The sequence below is a fragment of the Passer montanus genome, unplaced genomic scaffold (assembly GCF_014805655.1).
Source record: "Passer montanus isolate IOZ18808 unplaced genomic scaffold, ASM1480565v1 scaffold3, whole genome shotgun sequence".
Classification (NCBI taxonomy): Eukaryota; Metazoa; Chordata; class Aves; order Passeriformes; family Passeridae; genus Passer; species Passer montanus.
This window is the reverse complement of record NW_024367707.1, coordinates 10,837,944-10,858,528: the sequence shown is the minus strand read 5'-3', so window position 1 is coordinate 10,858,528 and position 20,585 is coordinate 10,837,944. Positions and strand designations below refer to the sequence as shown.

Genomic DNA, 20,585 nt, shown 5'->3' with positions numbered 1-20,585 from the left:
ACAGCACATTTGTAGGCTTTGGGCTAAATGTATAACAAGCATGAAATTCCTTTTAATGTCAAAATAAGACCAAAAGAGAAAAACAGAGTGGAAAGGTCATATGGAAAAAACCTCCAATAATAAATATGACTTTTGCGGCCGCCTGAGTCTGGCTGTCACCGTGATGAGCCCACCGAGGCAGACACCCCGGCAACATCCCGATAATCTTATTATTTGCATGACATTAGCCATGAGGCCGGGGGGTGGGGAGGGGTGGGGGGGGGCCGGGGGGGCCGGGCGCGGATCGGCGTGCGCAGCTACTCGCGGCGGTGCGGTAGCGGCGCGCGGGGCCCTGCGGAGCGCGGTAATGATGTCAACTTGTTATTTACTTTCCAGCGCCGGGTGACGGCGCAGCGCGAAAGGAGAATCAATCAGCCGCCGGGTGACCCGCCAGGCGCAAAAAAAAAAAAAACCGGGAGCCGGGCGGGGGAGGGGAAGCACATGGAGCCGCGTTGCATCATCCGCCCGGGGGTGGGGGGGACACGGGCGGGACGCGGGGACACGCGTGGGACGGGCGCGCTGGAGGCTAAAGAGTCGCAGCGCTGCCGCCCGCGGGTGTCGCGCCCAGCGAGATGCGCTAAAGCTCGTTTGTGCTGATTCACAGCCCGCCCGGCCCCCGCGCCCCGGGGCGCTGACTGGGCACCGCCGCCCGCCCCGCACCGGGGCAGCGGGGGCGGCGCGGGGGCCGAGCGTGCGGGGCACAGAGGGCGGCCGCGGGCACCGCGCGCCGGGCCGGCACCAGGGAGCGCGGCGGGAGGGGGAGGGGAGAGCAGGGCTGCCCTCCGTTTGTGTGTGTGCCTGGTTTGTCACCGGGTTTCAGTTGCGGGGGGGGTGTCAAAGCACAACATAACCACAGGCGGGGCGAGGGCTGGCGGCACCCCGGGGCATCCCCGGGGGCGTTGGCGGCGGCGCCTCCTCGAGCCGCGCGTCCCGGCGTGCGGGACCGACGCAGGTGGGGGAGGGCGCGGCCGGTTCGCCCCCCAGCCGCCCCGGCCCTCCCGGTGCGCCCCCTCCCCCGCCGTCCCCACCCTCGCTCCCGCCCGGTGGCGGCGGCCCCGGGCGCGGCTGTGGCTCCCCCTCGGCGCTGCTCCCGCCGCCGCCGCGCGTCCGCACCGGCACCGCCAGCCCCCCCTCACCGCCATTCCGCCCCAAAACTTTCCGTTTCCCCCATCCCACTCTCCGGGACTTCCTTGTGCCGCCCGTGCGCGCGGAGGGGGGGGAGGAGGCGTGTGCGGCGGCGGCGAGGGGGGATTCGCAGCCTCCTGGCAGGCTGGCCGGGACCCCGGGGGAAGAGGAGTTGCACCATGCGCGGCAAGTGAGGGAAAGTCTCCGCCAGCAGCAGCGCCGCCGCCCCCCGCAGAAGTTGGGGCTCTCCCCGCCCGCGGGAGCGGGAGCTGTGCCTTTAACGCCCGCTGCGCCGCGAGGTGAGTTCCCGAGGCGGATTATTCATCCCGGGGACCCTGTTGTGGTTTCTTTTTCCCCCGTCTTTTTTTTTTTTTTTTTCATTTCCCCCTTTTCTTAGGCTTGTCCTTCCCGGCGCAGCCCCCCGAGCCCAGCCCAGCCCGGGGCCCGCTGCCCCCCGGCGTCCCCTCTGCAGCCTGACCCGCCCGGGGGGGAGGGGGTCGCTCAACCGCCGCTTGTTGTGACGAAGTTTTTTGAACCCGGACGTTTTGGGTTCTCTTTGGGGGTTTTGGGGGTGTTTTCTTTGGGCCGAGGTGATGTGTGTGTGTGTGTGGGGCTGCCGTACCCTTGGCGGGTGTTTGCAGCTGCCCCCGGGCAGAGCGACCCCCGGGCGTGGGGGAGGGGAGGGGGCAGTTTCTCCCTACTTCTGAGACAGTATTTTAATGTATGGGGGTTTATTAAAAAAATAAAAAATGCTCGGGGAGTGGGGGAGAGAAATGCGAGGTATTCACGCTCCAGTGTGGAGTTTGCAGAGCCTGGGTGGGGGAGGGGATCCCATTCATCGCCAGGGCTTGAATCAGCAGCGGGCGGAGGGGCCGGTCGCTCCCCTACATCGAAGTTTACTTCCAAGTAGGTAAACAAGTTCGCTCCTCGCCCCCCGCCCCGGGCCCAGCCCCCCGCAGCCGCGCTGCGGAGCTGCGGGGCCGCCGACCTGTTGCACGTCCCGGGCCGGCGAGCCCAGCCCCGGGGCGGCGGGGCGGGCGGCCTGCCTGCCCCCGGCGCTGTCACCGCGCCGGGCAGGGTCCCCGTTTTGCGGTGCGCGTTCAGTCTCGGCGGTGGGGCTGATAGATGGGTTCGGTGCGCGGCCGAATATCGGCGTGGTGTGATGTAAAGCGAATGACCCTTGACCTATTTAATGGTGTGTTGCTGGGTTCTCGGGCAGGCATCCTGCGCGGCGCAACAAGGGGCAAAAACACCAAGCCACACCCTAAAAGTTCGGCTCGCATATTAATTCCTCAAAGTCGGCGTTTAGACGGAATAAAGGCTGCCCTTTATGTGTTGCCTTAACATGCCTCTTTGCTGTTCTCCACGAGGATTCGTACGGCGTTTCTCCCTTCCTGACGCACGAGCCTTGGAGTGTGGATGTGGATGTGTGCGGTGGGGGAGGGGAGGCGCGCTGTTCGGCGGGGCTCACCCACCGCCTCCTCCAGAAAAAGAAAATATTGCAGCATAATGTGGCAGAAACCTAAAATATTCAATTGAAAAGACCGATGATTTCAAATAAAATGGAGTGTAAAGTTAAAATTTCAGGAGTAGTGTTTTAGGCAAATAGTATGAAAATAAACATGTTGTGCCAGAGGGAGATCTGATTGTAGGTAATAAATGCAAGGTCTTTACTCTTGACAAATAAAATGTCATATCTTTCTTCCTTACCCCATTTATTTGTGGTCTTTTAACCAAGACTGCTTGTGTGGTGTATAAGGTTGAACATCATCTACCTTGTGTACCATGTGACTGCACATTCTGGGTTTAGGCCTCTCCCTGTCCTGCAGTCAGTGTTCTGTCATGTACAGAGACATTGGGCAGGTTCTAAATTAAATATATCCATTCTGTGATAGCAGATGTTGTTGGCAAAGAGAGCCAGATTTGTCCTAGTGTGTGTTTTGGCGTTGTTGTTTTTTTTTGTTTGGCTTTTTTTGAAACAATTACAGATAATAATTGCAACATCTCAGCAGCAGCAATAGTAAAACAGGGAAGCTTTCCCACAGAAGATTTGTAGAGGAGGTGGGAGGAAAAAGGAAAGCAAGAGGGGGAGGATGCTATCACATTAAAAATGCGTTAAAGCTCTCTTGTGCTCTATGTAATAATGGTAAAAACAGGGGAGATTTGAGTGGAGCTGCTGTAGTTGTGTCAGTGTTTAACACCTTCAGTGTTAATAACCAGGGGCAGGGCAGCTCTGGATGTACAGACTGGGGAAAGAGAGGCTGGAGAGCAGTGCCAGGAAAGGGACCTGGGGGCCCTGATGGATGAGCCAGCAGTGCCCTGGCTGCCGGGGGAGCCAGCCCTGTCCTGGGGCATCAGGCACAGCATGGCCAGCTGGGCAAGGGAGGGGATTGTCCTGCTCTGCTCTGAGCTGGGGTGGCCTCACCTCCAGTGCTGGGGGCAGTTTTGGTATACAATATATAGAAGACATTCAGCTGTTAGAGAGTCTCCAAAGGAGGATCGTGAAGGTGTGAATGGCCTTGAGAGGAAGCCGTGTGAGGAGTGGCTGAAGTCCCTTGGCTTGTTCATTTTTAAGGAGACTAAGTGGAGATCTTATTGCAGTCTACAGCTTCCTCACCAGGGGAAGCAGAAGGGCAGACACTCTTCTCTGTGGTGACCAGTGGCAGGACCTGAGGAAGTGGCCTGCAGCTGTGTGTGCACAAGTTTAGGTTGGATGTTAAGAAAAGACTCTCCACTCAGAGGGTGGTTGGGCACTGGAGCAGGCTCCCAGCACCTGGGAAGAGATCACAGCACCAAGCCTGATAGGATTCAAGAAGCATTTGGACAGTGCTCTTGGGCACATGGTGCAATTCTTGGGATGTCCCGTGCAGGGACAGGAGTTGGACTTGATGATGCTTGTAGACCCCTTCCAACTCGGTATATTCCATAATTTTAAGGCTGTTTTTTTCTCCCCGTGAGATGAAAAAGCATGTCTCAGAAGCAAAGAGGATTAAAAATTACACATACATGTAAAGACTGGCAACTGCACAACTGTCCAGGTTTCTTAGGACATAAAAAAGCCCTCAGGAGATAAGTTGGCATATAAATACATCTTCACCCACCCAAATGAGTAAGATGACTCCACTGTTCTCTGCTATGTCAACTGCTGTGAGTTATGCTACTGCTTATTTTTTTAATAATTATTGCAGATATTCTCCACAATAAGTGTCTAAAAAAGCAAAAATAAGTCAAATCATTGCTAGGGAAGGGACACCTAGAATTGTCAGATTTCTGCCCCACCAGTTTGCCCAGTTTTCACCAAATCATAGAATATGCTGAGTTAGAAGGGACTGAGTCCAGCTCCTGATCATGTGCAGGACAGCCTCAAGAATCCCACCATATTTTGAACTCTTATCAGACTTAGTGCTGTGATCTCTTCCCTGGGCAACCTGTTCCAGTGCCCAGCCACTCTTGGAGTAAAAAACCTTTGCCTGGTACCTTACCTAAACCTCCCCTCATTCAGTTTCATGCTGTTTTGGTCCTGTCACTGATTGTCAGATGGGCTTTTCTCATTTTTGTGATGACAGGGACCAGAAGTAGACGTGCTGTCTGCTTGGTATGTCTGATGTGCCATGGCTCCTGGAAGAGCTTCCTGAATGGAGAGTCGTCCTCTGGCAGCAGCAGCTGTTGAAGGCCTGTCATCCCTTTTCTTGGAAGGAGTAGAGGAGAATGTCTCTCAGTGTGGATGGGATCTTGTTTCTCAGTAGCTGAGATAAGTCAGCAGTGGATTGGACAGTGTGCAGGGATGAGGCTGGAAAAGCCATCCCGGGTTTTAGGTTTAGGTTGCTGGGTGATTGCCGCAGGTGGCAGGGTCGGTGCCGCTAGCCCTTGCTCTTTGCTGCTGCTAGGAGTCCAGAGTTAGAATTCATCTTGTATTAAACTGATGCTGTTTGTATTTTAGTAGTGCCAAGGGGCCCCCTTTCAAATCAGGGCCATTTGGGGAACATTGTAGACCGTGTTTTCACCCTAAACAGGTTGTAATGTAAGTGAGGGAAACAAAAAGCCAGGAGGGTAAATGCTGGAAAAAACTGACTCAGGGGAACAGCAGCTGATTGTAGTGCCTTTTCTGCAGGACCACGGTGTGATCTCCGCTGGTAGGAGAGAGGAGAGTTGTTAACACCTGGCAGCACTGCTGCTGGTAAATCTGTCTGCTCTGCCCGAAGAGGGGTGGGTGTCATAACGTGATCCATATCCTGGATTCCCTTTACTACTGCTCTTTTAATTCCTAGTATTTTAGATTACGTACACCAGCCTGCATATAAAGTGATCCAGGTTTTGTAACTCTTGGGACAACTTCTTTTTTTTTATAATCTTCATTATGAGGCAAGATGGAAGTAATTTTGTAAACTCTTTTTTCAGCTGCTAAATTAAAACTGCACTCCCTCTTCCCCTCCCTCATCTTGACTATTTTTAGTTAGGAGGAAATAGCTGACCTCTTTACAGCAAGAACCCAGACCCCCTGGGTGCCATTTATAGGTTTCTACCAAATGGCCTACTTGGACAAGTTGGTTGAAATTAAACAAAAACATTGGAACTACGGCTGTATGTAGGAATAGCAGCCTTCCTGTCAGTACAAAATCTGTCATTTTAATGACACTGAAACAAGCCTACAAAGGTGAAAAGTACAGTTTAGGTTATTTTTCTGCAGTGTACAAGAGAATATTTTAAAGGCTTTTTCTTTGTTGTTGCTGTGATCATTCATATAATGGAATTTCATTTAAGGATGACTGATAGTGTTTTGTTTTGCAGTCACAGGAAGTCCCCCAAAGTTAGGGCTGTGTAAAAGCTAGTCAAAGCTAGAAGCAGTCAAAGAAAGTTGTTAATTAAGAAAACACCATTGTTTCTTACCAGTTGTCTTCATAAATATAGATTTTGTCCTAGACAGAGATTTATAAATTATAGTTAATAATGTTTGATAATTCAGTAGAAATATAAGTTTGCTTCTGCTAGTTTAACCAAAAGCAAGTTTAACTCCACAATGACTATGTGACAGGTTTTGAAGGTAAAGGTGCACAGTGCCTTTTATGCTGCTTTTCTTGAACTGTTTTTCCTATATTTGTGTTTATTTTTAAGTGATACTAAAAATACTGGCCTGTAGCAATAGTTATTACATCTCTTCATTTGTTGTTTGAGAAGAATATATTGCCTCTGTCACCTTCTGTTGGGGTCCGTCCCAGCCACCAGTCCCTTTCTGTACTTTGAGGCAGCTTGGGGTTGGGTGCGTCTGAGGATGTGGTTTCCATCTTTATAATCCTGTCTACTTTATGGAATTAAAGGGGCATCGTGATGTTTAACCTCATTTGTTGACTGTCTCTATTGTTAATGTAAATAACTAATATGTGTCCTGTTTAAACTGGAGTGCTTGTAAAACATCATAATTTTGTGTGAAGTTACAGTGGAAATTTCTGCCAAGAACCCTGTGCTATTCATGCAGTACAAAATCATTATGATAGTACTGTAGAATGAAGAAACAATTAATTTGATATTTTAGCTAAGTGCATTGCATAACTGTATTTTGGCTTGGGTGTTGAACTGTAGTCATTTGCTAGGCAAAGTTACACAGCACACTGAACATGTGGTTGAACTGTGCTTTGATGCTTAGATGACACGACTTATGGCCTGTTCCTGAGCAGATGAGTAGTACTAATAATGTCTAATAATTCTCTATATATGCGTATCAAAATACTCTCATCTAATTAAGTAGGCAGTTTGTTTGACCCCTTGCTATTGGAAGGTGAAACAAGACGGGTGTTCTCCATTAGAATGTAACAGTTGCTCTATACATCACTCCAGTGCCATTCAGTGTGATTGCATTTACTGACCTAAGTTTCATTTAAGCTGCTAATTCTTAGTTACAGTTTAACCTCTTACCACTGTGTAGAGACATTAGAAGGTGTTCTGTTACATAAAATCATAACTCTATTAAATGAAAAAATGTAGTAACATGATTTCATATGTTTTTTCCTATTGAAACACAACTTTCCCACACCTCCAATAAATTACTGATAGAGCAAAAAAGCAACATTTTCCCCTTAGACATTTAAATTACTTGGAAAATATGCTTTGACATTGTCTTCAAGAAAACAAAGAGGATTTTACTTTGGTGGATAGATTCCTTGTGTCATTCTGCAGCATAATGCATTTGTTGTACTCCTTTTTGAAGGCAGCAAACTGCACTGGATGTACACTGACAAACTTTTGACTTCTGCTATATTTTGCTGTGTAGCACCATCAGTTCTTCATTAATCCTTTGTCATTGAATGGAGACCTTGCAGAATATTCTCTAGTTCAAGTGTGAAGCCAAGTATTTATGATTTATATTTCCAAATCAAAGTCATGTTAGAGAGGCCCTGCTGAAAGGGAGCAGTTGCATTGGTGTGATTGACATGTATACAGTGTTGTTGTGCTTCGTGCTTAGAAGTGTCCACTGCTGAGTTTGTGCTAATTTGAACACAACCCCATAGCCTACAGCAAAATAATTGGAAATATGTTCTTCCAAAATAATTGACTGTCACAGTGTGCGGTTAATAAATAAAGGAGATTTTTGTAAAGTGAAGTAAAAATACGGATTTTTTTCTTTTGTAAACTCATGTGTGTTGGTAGCAGAATGAGGAATTGTTATAACAACATGATAGTTTCAGTGTCATTTAGCAGCTACAAGTTGCTTGTGCACTGTATCAGTGGTTTTAGTCTGGTTGCTATTGGCAGAGGACATGTGTGTGTCCAGAGACCCATTTGTATTAAGACTTGTGTTAGCACATAGTCTCAGCTGGGATTGTTGAATCAGTTTCACAAATATTAATTGTTTCAAATGAACTACATTAATTGTTTTATGTGAGTGTATGCATATGCACGTATATACACATACATGGATAGCCTTAAGGTAGTCCAAAAAATAGTTTTGGAGAAAAAAAGGTGTAACCCTGATGCTGGAGAGTGGTGGCAGCATGCAGTGGTTTGACTCACAGCCTGAACTAGGATGTGCTCAGGTCAGCAGCACCTGAGGTGTTGCAGAGCCAGTGAAATGACTGTAGGCTGGGCCAGGCTGGATGTCAGGTTTTGGGAGAAGGCAGAGGTGCAGCAGCCTTTAATTACGTGCTTGTTGAGATGTGGCAAGGTCAGGAGTGCATACTGTGCTTGTACCTCTGAGCCTGGTGAGACGAGGAGGCAACAGCTGGGGCTGGGACATGCATTCAAACATCAGAATTATGTAATCTTCATTTTTTCCTCCTTTTAATTTTGTTTTTTATTTTTTAGTTTTTGGTTGCTCTTAGAAGTAAAATTTAAACCCTGATCTTGACAGAGAAATTGAGGTAAAATTGCCCTCCTCCATAGTGTTCTCCACAGATAGGGAGAGCTTTGCTGACAAGTTAGGGCTGGGAATCCAAGCACAGACAGTGCCGGTTCATATTGGGGGGATTAGTTTCCAAGGATATTTATCTGTTGCTTTTTACAGTCACAAAACAAACTTTAACCCTTTTCATGCCTGTTTTACATGCACACGAGTTAGACCTCTAAGAATTTAGATATAGAATTGGTTGAAACACATGAAATATTTTCTATATATTTCAGAAGATATTGGTAATGCTGCTAATTATGTGGACTCAAATATCTCTCCTTGTATCTTAACTTTCCTCTTTGGTTTTGTTTTGACTTTTTGGGTGTTTTTGTTGGGTTTTTTTTTATTTTTTGGCTTTAGTCTTGTCTTTTTTTTAATGTAAGAGCTTCTGTAGTTTGTACAGTTTACTTTTTCAGTTGGTGACTTTTAAACTAAAATACTGTAATCTGGGAGGCACAGATAAAAGGCATGCCTGAGGATTATTCTAATGAGGAAAACATCTTCTTTCCTATGCCAGTTCTCAAAAAATGAAAGCAAGGAGCAGAAACAAGTACATTTTTAGTAACATCGCATGGTGCTCACAAGACAGATTTTATATCATTCTGTGAAAACTATTCAAGGTTCCTTTATTTTCATTTTGACTACTACTGTGTTTGTTTGGGTTGCTGGTGTTGTAACTCAATAACAATGCTAATTTGTATTTGGAAGAATCTGGTTTTGTACTAAAAAGCCCAAACACTCTCAGTTCTGATACTTCTGCTAGTATCAGTAAATGTCTTACATAATCAGTTAATTTAAATGAGCCAATTAGTTCAAAATTAGTGCATGACAGTGTATCATAAAAATTCATCCAGCTTCATTCTCACAGGATTGGATGTGCTTGGGAAAAAAAACCCCTGAAGTTGAAAGGATGGTCCAAAATGTAGTATTGGAGTGGAAGGAAAGAACCTATTTATTACATACAGCTCAAATTTACTAAAGCATTAACATAATGGTTTCCTTCACTGCTCATGAATTAAAATTACTTTTCTGGGAGACCACCATCCTGTCTTTACTACCTTGTCTGGCAGTGCTGGGTAGAGGTTAGAAAAAATGTGGAATGTAGCTTAAGCCCTCATGGGCAATTTACAAGGAAGAGGAAGATGAGTGGGAGTAGGCTACCTCAAAAGCTAGGATTCACTGTTTTTAACCTGCTGACCATCAACTGTTTGTGGACAACTGTTTTGGTTTTTTGGGGTTTTTTTTTGCTTGGCTAAGATGGCATGTTTTCAAAACACTTATTCCTGTGCATTTCTTCAGTGTTATGATGGTAGTATAATGGCATTATATGTGGGTACTTTATAATATGTTATTTTGTGGTTACAGAAATGGCTTTTTGTGCATGCCTGGTTTTTGTAATGTTTTACGTATTTGTATGCATATGTGCCTCACTGTGGATTAAATCTTTTATTTTAAATTTTGCTTAGGCCAAGTGATAAATTCTTCATGGAATCTAGTATGTTATCAGCAGCATGTATTTTCAGTTTAAAAACCACTTAAAACATGGAAGGGTTCTGTGTTCTCTAATGACAACATGTTAAATTTGATGTCAGTTTGATCATGTGAACTGAATGATGGCTTTGTAGATAAGATTTGTTGTGCACAGCAGATGTTTGTGTATATGGAGTCCAGTGTGAAAGAAATTTAATTTCCTCTTACTAAAAATAATATAGTGACCTGCATCTTCTACCTGTTTAAAACATGCTCAGATAATTGTAGTGAATGATTTTATAGTTGTTTGCTCCTGTATTCATTTTGCCATGAGCTTTTGAAGGACAACAATTTTCCTCTTTTTTTAATGTAAATTTGAATATATATATATATGAAAAGAAAAAAAAAATACCTCTTCCTTTAACAACCTCACAAAGCAATTGATAGGGCACACCTTTTCACAGATGGGTAAATCATTTACATTCAACTTATAGTGCAATGTTGTACTACAGAATTACTGTGAAGACTTTATGAATGACTGCTTTTGAACAATTTTAAACAGCAAAACACATTGTCAGTTTATTTTGTTGCTAGTTTATTAAAACATGTGGATGTAAAGTTCTATTTAATCAAGTATAATCCCATTTTTCCATCAGCTTATCCATTGGGCTAGCCAAGTATCAAAAGAAAATTATGGAACAAAAGGTTTTTTCTCCCTTTCAGTGTTCAGTTTAGAGTTAGAAGTAATGATTGCTTTAATTTGTTAATCTTCTATTAATCCGTAAGTTAGTTTCCTGGCTAACAGAGTTGGGTTTAGGGTATTAGTTTGCCTTGGAACAAGCCTTTGTTGTTTTTTTTTTTTTCCTTCAAAATTTTGTAATTGCTTTTAAACCTTTCTTTTAATTACCTCCCTCCATAGCAAAAGAAAAAAAAATCTATTGAGGTTTGCAGTGGAATGTAGGAGGTTTCATTTTAATGGATATTTTCTGTGTGATACCATCTTTAACTCCAGCAAGGACAGAGTTGATGATACATTTGTGTTCTGAACATTCAACAAAGCCCATTCTATCTGTGGCCTGATGTTGCAAAAATGTGTTTGGCTTTTGCAGGAGATTTCTAGGGTCAGGCCTTATATGATGGCAGCAACAGATTCTTGACAGATCAAGTAAACATTTCTGAGCCTTTTTTTATAGCAGCAGATGATATGTGTGATTTTAGCTTCAGTGTGGACAGGCAGCGTTCCTGTAATGAAGTGGGGATTGTAGTGTCCCTCTCCTTTCCCCTTGCCCACATAAGTATTTTTTTTGTACGGCATAACTTCCGTGGTCTGTTTTGAGTACTGTTCTTATCTGAATCTTCTCCATGTTTTTGGACGTTTCTGTGGCAGGCGTGAAGTTGAGATTTAGAGCCTGGTTTCTTCAAAATGTGCAGGAGCTGTGTTGGCTATGTCAAAATTTACTGGGCTTAGTATTTTGCAGTATAAAGTGGAAGACTTGGTTGCAAACATATACATTGAAGAGTGACCTGCAGAGATGGATGGTTGGAACCTGTGACCTTTTCTCAGTGAAGTGCCCTTAGTTTTTCAGGCAAGGCCACATCACGAGGTTTAACAAACTCTGGCAGTGACTGGCAAGCACTGGCAGGATGGTCTCATGGCCTGTCTGGATCATGGGTAGTCTCAAAACTGTTCTGCCAAATGTGATCTACCACATACAAAGCCCAACACTTCGGGACTGGTGCTGGATGTTGGTCTTGTGTGAAGGCTTGTAAGCACCACAGCCTCTGTGGAGAGGATGTATCATCCTTTTTTATTCCAATTTACTGTTTTTCTCTGGGGTGGTTGTTCTGTGTTTGGCTGCAGTAGATCAGGAAAATTACACAGAAGGAGCATGACATTTATATTTTTCATTTTAAAAATAAATTTTCTAACTTTTTTTCATTTGATGACTCAAACATCCTACAAATAGTTGTCTTAAATATTTAGCTACTTATGCTATTAGCATTGTCTTAATTGTTATTTTTGTCTTTGGAAGTACATATGGTACATTCTGGTGTTTCAAGTGGAGCCAATGTCTTGCCAGCCTATTTAAAGTGCTAACGTATGTGAGAAAGTGTGCCCTGTGGCCTGAAACATCATTCATGTATTTGCCAATTGCCTCAGTCTTTTAATTTCTGTTTGTATGCATTGCATTTGGTTAGGTTGAATTTATTATTGATTTCAACTGTTTGCAAATAGTCTACTGACAGAGCATTTGCTCATGTCTCCTTTGAGCCAGCATTTCACCCTCATTAGTCTATGGATGTGTTCTTTTGAATGTTTGCCAAATGTGTTCATAAAACCGGTGAAATTAATAGAAGGAAAAGTGTGAGTGCTGTGTGACCTGTTATTTGTAAACAACATTATGAGACTGCCTTTCAGTGTTTGACCATAGACCACTACATTTGTTTTTTCTTCCCATGTTTTCCCTTTTTATTCATTCAAGTTTTATGAGCTTCCCATCATATATAGCCATTTGCTCAGCAATGTTTGTTACCTTTTTTTTTTGGCATGTTTTGGTTTGATTTGGTTTTGAAGAGGAAAGCTACTGAGTAAATAACAACAGTAATATTTACCAGTTCTGTAATTCTGTAGTTTTAAATCATGGCTTGCAAGCTACTAGGATACACAGGATTGTTTTTATAGAGAGCTGTGAGGTTAAAAAAAAGAAGGAAGTCTCTTGTCATTGTTCAGTTTTACTGTGCAGAGTATCTTTATTGGTCCACAAATATAAAGAGTTTTAAAAAAATGGTCTAATTATATTGTAAACTTCTTTAGGATGTGATGATATCTATTTTTATGACTTACTGCTTTGTGGGTGTATATATCATTATGCAAGTAATGATCCTTGTTTTCACAGAAGATAATTTATACCAACATTACATTTTGGCATCAGTTTGGTTACGTTGTGTAGATATTTATGAAAATATCCCTTCTCTTATGTAGGACTGTGAACTGTATTTTCTCTGATAGAATATAGATCTGGCTGATCCTTAATTGCACAAAGAATAATCTGTAGAGAAGCATTTGGATTCCCTTAGTTTGTGTTTACCAGGTCTGTTATATAGGAAGCCAGCTCAAGTTATCTTTATTTTCAGGGTCTCGTGCAGTACTGGTTTTGTTTTTAGACTACAGCTATTTATATGGCAACATCTGATTTCAGTAAATCCAAATTCTTGCATCTTAAAATGTCAAGAATTTTGTGACTTGATGTTACTACATTTGTGTTCTCTCCTTTGCTTGAGAGCAGTACTCCTTGCTAATGTTAGGAGGGGTGAGGTAGAGGAGGTGTGCATGGTGAGAGTGGGGGTGGGAAGTAAAACAGGCTCTGGCTGTTTACACATTCCAGACAACCATAGATCTGCTCTCTTTGAGGCCTGAAATATTTTCCGTTTCACTATCAGTCTTGCAGATCTAGGGTATTTGGGCACATTGCCAATAAAAGTAAATAGTAATGTGTTAATCTCTTAGATGGAAATGTAATAAACTGTTTTAGCTTTTTGTGTGTGTGCATTAGAAGAAAATATTAACTGCACTTTATAATTACTATGTTACATTTCTAGAAATACTGGAAGTTAGGACTATTGCTATAATTTCTTCAAGAGTTGCCTATAAAAGGACAAAATAAATTTGACTCCTTTCATCCTGCTAGTTTATTCCAAAGGGAAAGTTGCCCAATCAAAGTATTTTTGCTAACTAGATTTTCTATTTTCAGCATGATAATCATTGGGTCAAGGAGCTGAGGATGACTCCCTTTTTCTCATTTCCTTGTAATGCGTGTATAGACATGCATTTAAAATTTTTTTTTGTGGTAGGCTTAATCTGTTTTGTAGTCTTTCATTTGATCATTCTGGTTTCCAGCACTTATATTTCAGAGTCCTGATGAAATCAGATACAGAAAGCTATCCACCTGCATGTCTTTTTTTTTTTTTTTTCCCAGTATTGGAAATTATTTCCTGCAGCCTGCGCTGAAATAGACTGAGCAGGCAAGCAGATGAATAATGATTTCTTCCAGGTTCTGCATAATGTAATGAACAGACCTTCTGTTTATTATTATTTATTATCAATATTTGTATACATGCCATTTCCTTCCCTGAAGTTTGCTTTCTTGGATTTCTTAAAGCTGTATGCTGTGTGTGAAATTCTTGCTTTATTCCAAGTGGTGCAGTAATGCCACTTTGTCACTCCAGCAACTCGCTTTGTCACTAGGACTTGACATGGCTCAACTTCTTGTTGTAAATGCTTTCCAAACGTGTTGCCCTCCAGAAATATTACCATATCATAGTGAAAAGCACAAAAAGACAGTCCCACTGAGGTAACAGCTGTTACCTTCAATCTTAGGACCATTCTAGTACATACAGTGCAAAAGATAATTTAGACCTTACAGTTGGGATATTTTCCAAAGGCAGCCAATTGCTTAAAACTCTCTTGCATAGCTGTGGCTGCCATCTAATATGCATTTAGCGGCATTAAACTGCTTTTGGAAAAGCTGTGGGCTTCTTCAGCTACATCACCAGCAAATTGGATAAACTGGTGATGTTTCTCTTGACTATGGTTTTAGGAAAAAAGTGCTGTTCTCATCCTGTGGCGACCTGGACCATTGCTTTGGCCACCTAAAGTCAGAGGGTTTTTTGGGTTGCTGTCAGGCGAGATCAAGCTGTTGAGTTTAACCTAAATGGAAGTAAACATGAACGTTACCTGCACCTCATTATTTCTGTGCTTTTATGACAGACACTCGAGACTGTTTGTATAGTGGCTATGGCTCATGCTGATTATGTTGTTAATAATTGGTGTCGTAGCATGTGTACTGGCTGCGTGATTTAGAAGCCAACATTTTTGAATATAAATACCTAAATAAGTGGCTTGTTTATCAGAAGCCTTGGGTAGGTACAGCTCCATTTGAAATCAGAAGAATTGGTACTGCTTAGTGCCTGGGTAAATAATTTCTTAGTACAGGGATGCCTCATAACATTCTGACAACAAAAGATCACCTCCATCTTTTTACCCTATGTTAAATAAAGCATTATGTTAAAAAATATTTTAAAGAAAAAATTCCTACCAAGTGACTACTATCAGTCTTATGTAGATTTTTTCCCATGTGCATAAGTTTATTGAGAGGGAAAAACTTGACACTGATTCTCAGCAGCAGCTTCTCACATTTAATATATGGGTGATTGTGCAGGTGGTGTATGGTTTGTTTAGAGGTTGGAGGGTCTCTTGTAAATTGGTACCAAGTTTGTTTACCGTATGTGTTTAGTTTCATTTAATGTAACATTTGATGCAGTGAGAAGATGTATTATTACTATTATGGTAGTGATTCTGTTTACTATTTGTTACAAATATTTCTGAACTAAAAAACAATGAGAACTTGTTTTGTGGTTGAAATAGGAACTGGGAATCTTCTTCTTCTTTAAATAAACAATATGAGGTATAATGACATAATTAAAAATAATAAAGACCCAAATGCTTCTTAAAATTAGACATATTTACTTATTAATTATATGTATAAATATATAGAAATCAACAGTATCAATTATGAACTGTACTATGTAAGAATTACATGCAAATTACACTGGCTTGGATGTTTCTTCATTTTTCTCTAGCTTACAAGTGTGGTTAAGCTGGTTGAGAATTTAGTGTAAGGTATTTATTGGAAGTAATTTGTGTGAAGAACACAGTGTGGTGTACTGTTCTGGTCCACAGTGGAGTTCAGGAGCTATGAGATAATAGCTTAGATTTCTCTTTTTTTTTTTTTTTTCCTCTTTTTTGTAGGTTGAGAATATTGGCCTGTATGAAGCATACTGTAGGCTGTTTAAATATTTACCATTAATTTCAAGCCACAGAAACTATGAAATGAAAATTTAGGCATACATTTAAAGGTTTAATTTTCATCCTTTTTTGAGGGTAACAAGTCTTTAACAGCCAAAATCAATATAACAAATTTGCATTGTTGACCTAGCAAAATAGTTGGTTAATTGTTCAAATTGTACAACCTGATAGTTTTCTCTAGAATTACTATTTAGTCCTTTTTTTTAAAATTCATAATATTTCACAGAAATCTTAGTTATGAGTGTGGATGATGCAGTGAAAAACCTGCAGTCACAAGGGCAGCTTGTAGTGGAAAGAGGCTGCTATAGTACTTAATTTGTTTCTTCAGCTCTAGTGATGGAAACATAAGAACACTTCTAATACATCAGCAAGCTACTGTTTCAAGAGACCTTTCATAGGGAAATGATAAGAAGTAAACCATAATAATTTATAGAAAAGGAGCACAATCTGGGCCTTGCAGGAGGAACCCTCACCTATCTGGCAGATTTCTGTTGATCTTAGGCAATTGTTGTTTCCAGAAGGTTTCTCTCAGCGTTGGTTTCACAGTTTTTGAGCCTGATAGTTTCAAAGTCTATTCTCAGCTAGGGCGCTTCCTGTGAAAAGTGGTGTTTGGTGAGGTGTTCATGTGTGCCACATCACGCTGCTGAGAAGTAAATTGTTTTCATCCTGCAGTTCTTGCTTCACTTACTACAATTTAATGTTTCTTTTGGAGGAGAGGGAGCGAGAGAGAGTGAAGCAAACAACAGTGCTGATGTTGTGTGGTTTTATTGGACAGAGAGGCATTCATGCCAGCTTTTCCCAGGTTTGATCTCCCTGATTCTTATCCATGGTAGGTTTGATTGAAGCTGGTGGCAAAACAGTAGCTTAAAGAGGCTGATCCTGTGAAGGTAAGAATTTACACAGCACCAATTTCAGCCTTTAATTGAGAACTGGCCTTTCTGAAAGAGAAAATTGGTTCTGCAAGCATTCATACATTACTACAAATTGTTCTGTTGATGAGTTTTTAAATAAAACCCCATGAAAATACACGAGAACAAAATAAAATTACAAGAAAAAAAAACTCAAAACCAACCAACCAGCCAAAAAAAAACCAAACCAAAACCAACCCTCCAAAAACCCCAAACAAACAAAAAAACCAAGCCCCAACATCCCCCCCAAAACAAAGTTAAGCAGGTGACATACCTGTCAATTGAGCACTGATAGGTTGCCTTAGGACATAGGTGCTTACATTTTGAATTGATTCTCAATTGTCAACTTGATGTGTGTGGGAAGTAAAGTGAACTTTTCATGAAAAACATTCTCATAAGAACAGTTGCTATTCGTGGTTCTTCTGGTACATGTAGGTGTATGTTTGGGGAGACGGGAAATCACATATTAGTATTTTCACATCCAAATCGAAGAGTTGCCTCACTTATCTTAAGCAGTGCAGTCTTTAGATCATACTCAGTTGTTTGTCTGCTGGACAGATATACTTAGTTTTCCAATAAAAAAAAGCTTTCTTATTTAAAAAAAAAACACTTTAATTTTGTCATTGTAATTGCAGTCACATTAATTAAAATGCTGGTGATAAAAAGAATATTTATGTAAAGGAACGGATTATGCCTAATGTACCAGAATTAAACTAAAATTTTTACATTATCTGTCATGCTTCCTTGCATCAACGTATATGCCTTTATTCTAGTTCTTTCTGCAGTACTTTGCAGACTCTTTTGGCTGTTGTGTGATCATCAGTACAAGTTGACACTGATCTAAAAAGGTTCTGTGTTTATCGCTGAGAACTGATCTTTTTGCCAGTTACAAATGTCTTTTTCCTCCTTGAACTTACTTCAGTGTAGAAGTTAATTTAATAAAGTAATTTCCCCCTTAATATCTAGACTTTCAGTTCTTAAACATTAAAACCAAAGTGCTGTTAGCTGTATTTTGGTAGACAGAGATGTTCAGGACTGGGTTGAATGGGGCTCTTGAGTAACCTGGTCTAGTGGGAGGTATGTCCCTGGCCATGGCAGAGAGGTTGGATCAAGATGATCTGTAAGATCCTTTCCAACCCAAATCATTCTATGATTCTGTGAATATATGAGGTTGAATTTTAAATAGTTTGACTTAAAAAAAAAAAATAAAACCCCAGAAAGGGAGATCTCTTACAAATGTATTTAAGTACTTAATATTTCATTGAAATATGTGTCTTTATTGTAGACCAGACATTTCCTTCTTATAGGATGTGGCTGTAGGTGTCAATATTTATGTCTGTGCTTAACTGCATACACAATGGTTTCACAGGAATAAACAACAGCAGTTGTGTGCAGAAAGCTTTGTGTGTGTGTATATCTTTAGGACCTGACCTTCATTGCTAGTTTATAATTCCTAAGAATTTCCTGTCTGAAGTTGAAATGTTTTAAAATCCATCTTCTACTTTGTAGATTTTAAAACCAGTACCAGGTAACTAAGAGCTTTCCATAGGCAGTGAACAGCTACTTGTTGAACCTTCTGGTTTGTCTTTGTGGTTCATGTTTAATCTTTGGGTACCCCCAGCCCCCTCTCAGTGAAGGCTGGGCGGAGCGAATGTTTGACTGCTGCCCACAATGATCTTAGGGAAGAACAAGTCTGTGAGACTTGTATGTAAATTACACAGCATTTAGTAATGAGAAAGTGAGCAACTCTCTTAATTGCTCATGAGACATACCTGTGTAGAATTGTGCTTTGAAATTTTCTTTCAAGTTATCTCTGTATCTCCGGTCTGAATTTTATATCCACCAGCAATGCCGCCTTATTCTGCAACTAAGTGAAAGAAGTGTACATTTCAAACATTGTCTAGTCACGGTTAGTTCCTCATGTTACAATTCTTAGAGAAGTTAATGCTCCCTTCTGAGATGAAGGAGGCCTGTCGCCAAAGGAATGGAATAAATTACAGTGGTATTCAAAGGGCAGAATGAAAAGACAGGTGTTGGGATTGCAGATGTAGCTTTAGTCAGATGAAGGAAATGGTTGTAAACATGCAGTCTGGTTCATAATGTAGGAAAAAGGGGACTCGTGGAGTTCCCAGACAGTGTATATGTAGGGTTTGGGTAGTTTATAAATGTTTGATGTGCTTTTTCCTGCTTGTGTGAAACAGGATTTTTCAAAAGCTTTCTGTCTAAGGCAGGCACTAGGCTCCATTTTGAGAAACAAGGTGAATGCCTTTTGCATTGTTAAAGGACGTGGTTTGCAGTATTTTCCAGGATTGCTGCGAGGTCAGCCTGTGGGGCTGTGTCAGCCGTGTGTCCCCAGTGCTGGGGACCAGCCTCCTGGCCTGGCAGGTCTGTGCTGGCTGCCGGGCACTGCGGGCACTGCTCTGTGCCGTGCCGGGCTCCTCCGGCAGGCTGCTGCTCACTCTTCTCCCCTGACCCGGGTGAGCCATCTCCTGGGACAGTGTAACACGTTTGGGGGAGCCTCTGTGCCTCTCCCCCGGGAATATGAGAAGGAAAGCTTTGCCGGGGGTGTTTGTGGCAGAAGGCATCAGCCAGCAGGCGTTGTGGGAAGCCAGGGAGGAGGTGAACAGCAGCAGTGAGAGCAGCAAGGCCGAATGGCCTGGCACTGCCATATGGCTGCTGAAATATTACTGCCAAATCTCTTCTTGCTGGTGGGCGAGAGGGCCGGGGTTGCAGGAGACATGAGCTGGAGGAGGGGTGGATGACAGCCTTCCCTGGGTGCTAGGGGCTGTAGGATGTGCTCTCCTCCTCTCCTGCCCACTGGCAAGGCCGTCCATCATTTGTGGCTATTGTTTGATGCAATTAGTTTTTATTGACCAAGACGACCTTAATAGATAGGTTTCATTTATGTATCTTGGTTTTATTGCAGTTTAGCCCTCTAAATACCCATGAGGCTCTTAAAATAACAAGGATACTATTAATTAGAAGCTAAGGGTTTTAAGCTTAAAACAATACATACTTTCTTCATTTATAACTACCTGTAGGTATTTAAAAATAGACTTTCACTAAAAATGTTTTGGTAAGTGATAGCTGATTAATAAAAGAAAGCAATCTATGTAATTTCCTTTTTTTTTTCCTTCCCTTTTTGTCTCTTGATTATTTGAGACACTGTTGTCACATTCAATGTCATTGCAGTCCTATCCTACAAGGTCACTGTTTTCCCCATCTAGTCTGTTGAGTGTTTTACCCCATGGTGAAAGTATTTTTTAAATAGTAACATGAAATAATTTTCAAATCCATGAAAGCAAACATAAGAATTACAATTGATTTAACCTGTGAAACTACCCTACTTGTTTGAATTTGAGAGATTTCACAGAGACGGTGTCTCTTAAAATGGAGGGAAAGGGAGAGAAAACAAGTGGCAATAGCTACATGAAAGACCTTAGAGCTAAAAGCCTAATGTGTAATAGAGTATTTTCATGCCATTTTTCAGTCAGCAACAAAATAAAGCAAATACATTGAACTAGAAGCTGAAGTCTTCTACTGTGAAATGGAAATTTATCTGGTATATTGTACTTTTAAAAATATATTGTTTGTTTTTCTGCTAATGAGTGCATGCCAGATTATTGTTTACCAGTTACCATTCTAGTCCAAATCAGAATTGCAGTTGGCAGAACATAAAGGAAATTTTGAGGCAGCTAAATATCATCATCCGGAGCTTCATTTACTGTATGTGTTTGTAACTCCAAAATACGATACATCGAGGAATAGGCATATTAGTCACCAGCACAGCTCAGTTCAA

At 42.0% G+C, this 20,585-nt stretch overlaps 1 protein-coding gene across 1 annotated transcript in view; it reads left to right on the top strand.

Moving 5' to 3' along the window:
• Nucleotides 1–809: 809 nt before the first annotated feature.
• TBL1X (transducin beta like 1 X-linked) overlaps nt 810–20,585 on the top strand; it is a 191,208-nt gene continuing 171,432 nt past the window's right edge. The window contains exon 1 of the mRNA XM_039714192.1: nt 810–1,463. The gene's annotated coding sequence lies outside the window, so the exon portion shown is untranslated. The remainder of the gene's footprint in view (nt 1,464–20,585) is intronic.